The sequence below is a fragment of the Panicum virgatum genome, chromosome 2N (assembly GCF_016808335.1).
Source record: "Panicum virgatum strain AP13 chromosome 2N, P.virgatum_v5, whole genome shotgun sequence".
NCBI classification, from domain to species: domain Eukaryota; kingdom Viridiplantae; phylum Streptophyta; class Magnoliopsida; order Poales; family Poaceae; genus Panicum; species Panicum virgatum.
The window spans coordinates 5,567,760-5,576,646 of NC_053146.1; positions in this window are offsets into that span (position 1 = coordinate 5,567,760).

Genomic DNA, 8,887 nt, shown 5'->3' on the forward strand with positions numbered 1-8,887 from the left:
ATATGTGTTGATATTCCATTAAAAACTCCTTTAAAACACAGTGGGAAAAATATAAGGAGAAAATGATATGAAATATCATTGATTGCAAACTTATATGAGAAAAACCTTAAATAGAAAACTCATAAGTAAGTTTGAATGTATTATGATCTGTGGATCATATCTGAACTAATTCTCCCCCAAAACCCGATGGGAAAATATGAGGAGAAATTATATCTTGAATATCTTCTTAAAAACTATAGTGAGAAAACAGAAGATATGATATATGCAATATGTCTCGAATATCACTTTAAAAAAACCCGGTGGGGAAAATTAGAGATATGACATAAAATATTACCTCATTAAAAACCTATATATGAGAAAAACCTTAATAGGAAAACTCATTTAGAAAAAGAGTACAATTATATAATCTGATGATTATGGTTGATTGAACTGGTTATGATTCAAAGAGAATCTCCCCCTGAGCCTTGCAAATCTCATGTTTTGGTTTGCAAGATTTCTATTTCCCCATAAAATAATTTAGGAGCAATGTATTTTATGACATTGCCCTTTATAAAAATCTGCATTCTTTTGTACAAATGCAAGGCAAATTATGTACATAGATAATTATTGGTCTCATGATTGAACCAATGCCACATGACTGTTTTATGTGGTCGATCATTCTGTGAAGCCATATGTATTCACGTGAAACTTCATATAATGTAATTATGTCAGAATGATTAGTGGATATAGCTACAAGAGTCAGCTTTGATGACTTCCAAGATATAGTTGTTCCACAATGTAAAATTATAAAACTTGTTTAGGGTCTAGTATTATGGGGATCATGATTCTAGCCAGCATTACTGTAACCAACAATAGTCTTGTCTTAGCTAAAACTAAGATCAATTGTGCCTTGGAAATATCTGAAGATATTCTTAATTCATGTCCAGTGGTATTTTATTGGAGCTGTGCTATGTCTGAGCCAGTGTTTAATGATTCGATGGAATTATAATTTAATCATTCATAGAAGTCATGTATCGATGTGATGCTTCAGAATGATAGACCGAAGTTTCTCATTAGAATCTATTTTGATGATTCATATGAAACTTTAGTACTTGGTATCAGTTTATATTCTGGCAAAATGGGGATTAGTGAGCCAGTATCTTGATATCCCACTTTTGATGTGTTCTGATTTGATAATAACAAATCAAGATCTTTTTATGCCATTTAGATATTTGTTGATATCTGATTTGACTCCGACCTATATTGGTATTGTTGGAGTTGCGCTAATTTGAGCTAGCAAGGTATCTACAAAAACAATATCAAGCCTGTTGTAATTTGAATTATACAATAGCGCTTTTGGCACACAGTTTCTATCCCAGGGTCTACATGGGTATGATCCATTTTTAGGGATGGAATGAATACAAGTGTTGATGGATTCGGTTGTCCAATATTAATTGAATATTGGCGAACTGATATATGTGTTTAAGTTAAAAACTTAAACAACCTTTGGTTTTATCTAAATATCATCTCAAATTCTGTCATAAATGAATGCTTGTTGTTTTTATGTTGAGATGATGAAAATTCCGTTTGGAATTTATTTATGGATATACGTATGCATTCATAGTAATTAGAGTAATCCATTTATTGAATTTACTCATCTAGTTAGTTGTACCACAAACAACTTAACTATCTCAAGTCATAGAGTGACTTGTATATGTTGCAATTTTTGTTTTGGATTTAGCATACAAAATCCTCTAGGGACACATAAATCCAATTTTATCAAATTCAATTGATCTGCCAATAATTGAATATGGGAATATAATTCTCACATATACCTTGATGGTATGTTCCTTGGTCTCTGCATGAAATCATGTGCTACAAGCTCTCGTTGTCTCACCACCTTGCTTTCTTGAAGAAAAGCAATATAATATGTAGATAAGACTTCTTTATTTGAAAATGAGAGCACTTCTCCTTAATTGCCACCTTTTGATTTGATTAGGCCTGGGCATTCGGGTAACCCGAAAATTTCGGGTCGGGTAATTCGGGTTTTAGAAATTTCGGGTTTTCGAAATTGCTACCAGAAAAGAAGAACCCGACAATTCGGGTTCGGGTTCGGGTATACCCGAAATACCCAAAAAAGAAGAAGCCGCTGCTGGCCTGTAGATCGACGAGGAGGCGGGGGTAAGGACGGCGCCGCCGTCGGCCGTCGCACAGTCGCTTTGCGGTAGCCGGTGGATGCTGGCTTCGATGTACCGTTGTGATGCGCCGCCAGGGACTGCAGGAGGTGCGGCAGGAACCTGGACGGAGGGCGCCGTGGCGGCGGCCGGGGAGCGCCTGGGCGGAGGGCGCCGCGGCAGCGGCCGGCACCACGGCGGCAGTCGGCGGGCCCCTGGGCAGTGGCACGGTGGGCACCTCGGCCACCTCCGCCTCGAGACGAGGATGAGATGCGCGGTGGGGCGTTGGCGTCGAGCTCCACGGACCACGGCGAGGGGAGGACTGGAGCCTGGAGGCTGGAGGTGTGGAGCTCGTGGGGACTGGGGATGGGGCGGCCGGCGGTGCTTGGGGCGCTGGGCGGTGGTGTGGTCGGCTTGTGTTGCGGACGCCGGATGGTGGTGCGGTGGCGCTGGGTATGGGGCGCTGGGTGGCGGCGGGTAGTCTCGAGTGGAGGTTGGGGTGGGGTGCGTGGTGTGGGGGTGGGCTGGGCTGCCTATTGTTAGGGTTAAGTTATTTGGTGGGCTGGGCTGCAAGCCTGCAATGAATAAACATATTTGAGTTGGGCTGTTTTTCAGGTAGTTCGGGTACCGTGGCCCAATACCTGAATTACCCGTAATAATTTCGGGTACCATGGGTTAGAACCCGAATTAAGGTTCGGGTTTTTCGAGTTCGGATTTTTCGGGTTCGGGCTCGGGTTCGGTTTTCGGGTTTCGGGTATTTTGCCCACCCATAGATTTGATCCAATTTGAGTGTTTGTTAACACTCTGCCTAGGACTTTTTGGTCTGGATCCAGTTAAAGGTGTATAGCAATTTTCTATAGGAGTATATGTCGACAAATTTATAGTCTTAATATGATTGATCATAATCAATATATATCTTGTGAGAGATTAACCCCTTTGAATCCTATGTCATTTCCCACGACCATAGAATTAGGGCGTTCCACAACCCAGTGCCTAATTTACGTGCACATATACTGGGCTTCTGAATGCAAAACATTCATAGGCTTTGGATTCGAATAAATCCATAAAGTGTCTAACAACATTTATGATGTTGATTTGCATTTACTATCTAGGAGGATGTCTCCCCCTATTTCCGCGGATGTTTTTACTAAGCTAAATTCCTAATTTGTGACCATACTTCTCTCCCTCTTATTTTGATATGGGAGTTGAGTGATAATTTTAAGCGCTTCACTCTTTCTGGTATAAAAATTGTAGGAATTTTGTTTGATGACACTTTTGATCAGTAAATGCATTTGGCAGGCTATTTATAATGTGTTGCAAATAAAGATATTCTGAACTATTGGTTCAGATATTATTTCTGCATACGTGGATACGAGGATTGAATGTAATATTCTACTAAATTTATAATTCCTGGCATTCTATTTGTGGTATTAATCTCTCCCTAATGTTTGGAATTTTCCTCAAATTGTAATCAGCATACAGGCTTATGAATAAATGAATTAATCCCTTATGAGTGATCCAAGATATTTTATGAATGATGGATAAATATTTTATATGGATCCTCAATGGCCATGGTTGTATGCTGCGGTTGTGATATCAGTATATGTGAAATGTAACCGGCACGCAGATGGAAAATATTTGGCTGAGGCCAAGAATCCACATACTTACTGCAACGAGGGGTACCGTTTTGATTGTAGTTATATGAATTTGAATTAAGGTTACGGTGTGTAAGATCGTATGATGCCAACATGATATTGACTGCAATTCTATGATAATAGTCTATCAAGTAAGTCAATATCTTGGTAAGAGATTTGGCTAATCTATTTTATGTATGTACGAAAATATCCCACATTAATGACTAGAGCCATACAATAATAATCGAAGGCTTTTGAGGAGAATTTAGCGGCATTGTTAATCCTGATGAATTTGATTGTGTGTTCCAGATAATATGCTCTTTAATTTGATAATTTGAGCAAATAATCATGCTTAGCATGATTTCTTGTGGATAACAATACATACGGGACCATCTGGTTGATGCATCAATAAGTACCATGAAGTACCAATTTGGTCCGACTAGTGGATGAATGGGCCACAAATGTCTCCTTGAATGCGTTCAAGGAACTGTAGTGGTTCAGCTTTGATCTTAAGATAAGAGGTTCTTATGATTAATTTTCCCATGGCACATGTTGTGCACACAAATCTGAAGATTTGAGAAATTTTTTAAATATTTATGTGGTGACCAATTGAATTGCCGATAATTTTTATATCATCCATATCCAAGGATGATTAAGGTGATAATGCCATGTCTTGAGTATATCAAGATTCTGAAAATTATCTTGTACGCAATATTTCTACGGATTTGATATATGTGTAATACAAACCCGTTGATATTGAAGGAATTCTTTCAAGCATTTGCTTGATATATCTGTAATTTTTTTATGATGAATTGATAGTCATTATTGTTGTCATTATGTGTTTCTACATGGAAACCATTGTGGCCGATATATTTTTGTAACTCAATAGGGTACGAGTTGAATTGGGATATATGAGTGTATCCTCAATTGCTAATTGGGTACCCATAGGGAAAATTAATGTGCCTCGACCAAAAATCAAATCACAATATCGCAGTATACGATTTGTGTGAAATTTCCATTACTCTTTGTGAGAATTTGGAATTATTTAATTTCTCTAAGTATGAGTGTTAGTGGTACCTTGTCCAATAAATGGATTCCTCCCTTGATTTGGATTGTTCCTGTAGGATAATCCTTGACAACAAATATTTACAACACAATATAAATTTGGCTATATAATCAAGTTTCTGGGGATTATGGAGATTAAGTTGGGTCTCCAAATATGTCGTTGGATTGAAATTCCATGACCATGTTGTCAGTGCTCAATAGGTAGTTCCATGTAATGGGATCTCCTCATTATCATGTTCTGTAGAACATCTTTATTGTTTTCCATAGGAATATCTTTGGAGCAATTGATGTCAATAGGTCGAGTAGTGAAGTAAGCTTCAACTTATCCCTTTGAACTTGTTTGCCAACGGATTTCAAATATAATTCAACCAAATATTATTGCACTTTTAGTGATGTGATTGTAACAATTACACCTTTGACAAACTTGAGAGTTGTCATATTGAATTATTTTTATGAAAGTGCTTTTTTCTTTCTTAGGACCCTTGTTTTGTGATGATCCTTAGTTTTCCCTTGAAATTCGTTTTGAATTTCATGCCACCAAATTTTGTTTTGGTATTCTGATCATTATAGTGATTTGATGGTTCTTTGTTAAGAGCTCATCATGATTTTTTGGCTCGGGGTAGATCATATATGAAATCAGAATATCTAGCATAGTTGTGACGACGGTATTGCTGTTGCAATAACCTATTTGAAAGGGAAAAATATAGATAATGTCTTTTCGATCATTTCTGCATCATCTATAGTTTGATCAGAAAACTTAAGTTTGCAACAAATCTTGAGCACTACAGAATAATATTCTGTGATAGATTTGAAGTTCATAAGGCAAAGTAATGACTACTTGCACCATGTTTCTAGCAAAATGATTGCCCTATGTTTATTTTGAGTGCAACTCAAAATTTACATGTATTCTTTACCAATATCTTGAGATATACGTGAAGATGATGTCTCAAGAAGTAATGTATTACATTTGGTTGTGTCTGAAATATGGGCTTGTGTATTACCTTTATTAATATCATCAATAAAACCTTTTGTTGATAGCATTATTTTGATATTTTTATAGCCCAGAGCATATAGTTGTGACCATTTGCCGCAATTTCAGTGAAATCCTTATTAACTAGATTAGCTATTTTTCTATATGAAAGATCATTTATAGAATTAATTTACTGTAGTAAATTTAAATTTATTGTGTGTAAATTTAAGCAAAATAATAAAATCAAGATGATTTTTGAATCATAATTTAAGGTATTTTAAATCAATAGTGCAACTATTGTAAATTGTATTCCTGCGGGAATTAATGACTTGATAGTCTTAATGAATACAAATTTAATTGTATGAATATTTTGAATATAGACGTTGTAGGTAATCATCATAAGATGTAGACCTCTCAGTAATGGGCAAATAACTTGCTGTCTAAAAGCATGGTCTCAGGGCAAATAAATTCGTAAAGAATTTATCGCAGCCGATGCCTAGATCTCCATTACCCTATGTTTTTCCAAAAGTTCAAATATATATTTTAATTTTAATTTTTCATAGCTCTACATAATGTAGAATATAAATCAAGTGCTATATTTGTAAAGATACAAATACAAAATAAACTAAATTTCACATGAAAAGATTGTTCTAAAATAATATTTGTATAACCAATGTAAGATCTACGGATCGCATTATATATAATTACTGTGGTAATTATACATCTATATTACATTGGTGCTAACTTTTAAATCTGATGATTAAGATAGCTATTTACAATATTTATGCAAATTCAGAATAGTCTGTTGACTCAAATAGAATAATCTAGGGCCTTAAATACGAACATGTAGCACTGAATATTAAAACATGTAAAAATATATATTTCTAGAGGCTTTGGGCAATAGTTCGTGGGAGATAGGGGCTTGGCTCAGCTGGTGCCGTGGCTCGGCTTGCGGCTCGCATGTGGTTTGCTGAGTGGCCTGCTTGTGTGCGGTTCGGCCTGCAAGGCCATCCAGCCCAACATGGCTGGCCCGTAAAGGGCGTCTTTTTTATTTTTATATTTTTTAAAAACATTTTTACAGAAACATATTTTCGATTTCACAATTTACAGTTTTATACCCCTGCCGGCAGGAATTTATATGTAAATAAAAATAAGTTATCCTACCTTACATGAATATGAAAAGTATAAGGTATCAATTCATACACATATGCAAATGAGAACGAAATAGGTGATACATTAGAACGAAATAAGTATAACATGGCGACATGTCCATAATAAAAATACAGAAACAGCTAGAAGCACCTCCTAACTACCCCGGCCACCCCCGCCACGTCGACCTCTTTTACGCTGAACGTGAACGTGGTCTGTAGAGTAGGTGTGTCGCTCTGGAGGCCCTACGTCTCTACCTGGACGTCCGGTGGCCACATGTGTCTGGAAGGTAGGATCGGCCTGCTGGTTAGGTGTAGAAAATAACTGACTCCAATCTTCGAAGTTCGCCTCAAAGGTATCCTGTGTGGGCCCTATACAGTAGCAATTAAGATATCTTAATCATCGTCTTATAAGTCATATATTTGGGTACATATTCATCATACGTACCTGTTGGTGGTGGATACGAAAAATGACCCATATCAGGAAGCTGGTGGTGCGATCTTCTAAACCGTTCAAATTATTTAAAATATTCATAGAAATAAGAAGCGCATGATAAATTCGGGCTACAAATTAGGTATTTACCTTGCGTTCCTTCTGCTGTCGCCGTAGGGTAATACGAAGAAGGTCCAGCATCATATAACTGTTGTGATCCTATATGTAAATACAAAAGGAATTAGACTTCATACCACAATTAATTGAAATTAAGATATGGACTATATGTCTACCGAAAAGTTGTGGTGGTGCCTGTGTTGATTGAAATGACATCCCTGCAGCTGGTGCCATGGTACTAAATTGAGTCCCTCCGTGAGGTTGATAAGGTGGGTGTGCATCACCTGTATGGACTGAGAATTAATTGTTGGCTTCAAAGTAGTAAGTAAGTATCCTCACGTATCTGGATAATGCTGCTGAGACCAATAAGGTGCTTGGGAAGGCTGCTGCTGTGTGGGACCACAAGGAAACGAGGTTGAGGCTTGAGACGAACCGTACGAGTCCTCGTACAATGTCCGGCTACTAAAGGCTTCAAGCATGGAATGGGCTCTTTGTGAAACTCAGGTCCAGGCCGACTCTTGCTCATTTCTATCCATCATAGATCCCGCTCGAATCCTCATCAAATTCGCCCTGGTATCTACGTCCATCAACCTGCACATTTCAAACTGCAAGCAAGAAAAAGAAAGACATTAACACTGTAATCCAAAGTATTTGAAAAATGATGATAACTTTGACTCACCGCCCCAGCTAATACCTCATTCCTATGTCGTGCGTAGCCATCCTGTGGTGTCGCAACATGCGGCTGTGGTTGCATGTCAGCATATATCAAGCGGCAACGAGTCTGAGGCTGGTACCAGCTCAGGTACGCCCTGTACGAAGCCTCCGTGTGTGCAGGGGTCGCAAGCGCCACGTTCTCCTCTGCCTGGTCCCAGCCATCGACCCAAGGCTGCACCCTTGTCACCCACATGTTGGAGAAGGGTTGACCAGTCCTCGACAAACTAAATATTGAAAACAATTTAGTCAAATATGATTAGTTAACTATACAATGCATAGTCACTGAAATGACATATGAATTGTTAGCTGTGGTCATGGCGTTCGACCCGATCCAATGCTGACGGCACAGCCTTTGACCGAACTGTCTCCTGACTCTGTCCGGGCAGCGAGCCTCAATGTAAATGTCGTACACCAACGCTGTAGTTGTCATCCAAAAGGCCTGGTCCTGAAAGCAAACAGAAGATATCCCGATCGGTGCACGAGTGTTTATAGCCAACTCGGAGTAGGGCTCCCACACGACGTCTTCAGGTGTCAACCGATCAAAATCAGCCACAAATTCAGGATAGGCCCGACGAGACTGTACGTGGGGCCAACTCTTCTACACAAAATTAACAATAATATGTAACAATAAAAAATACAAAGAGGGTCAAACA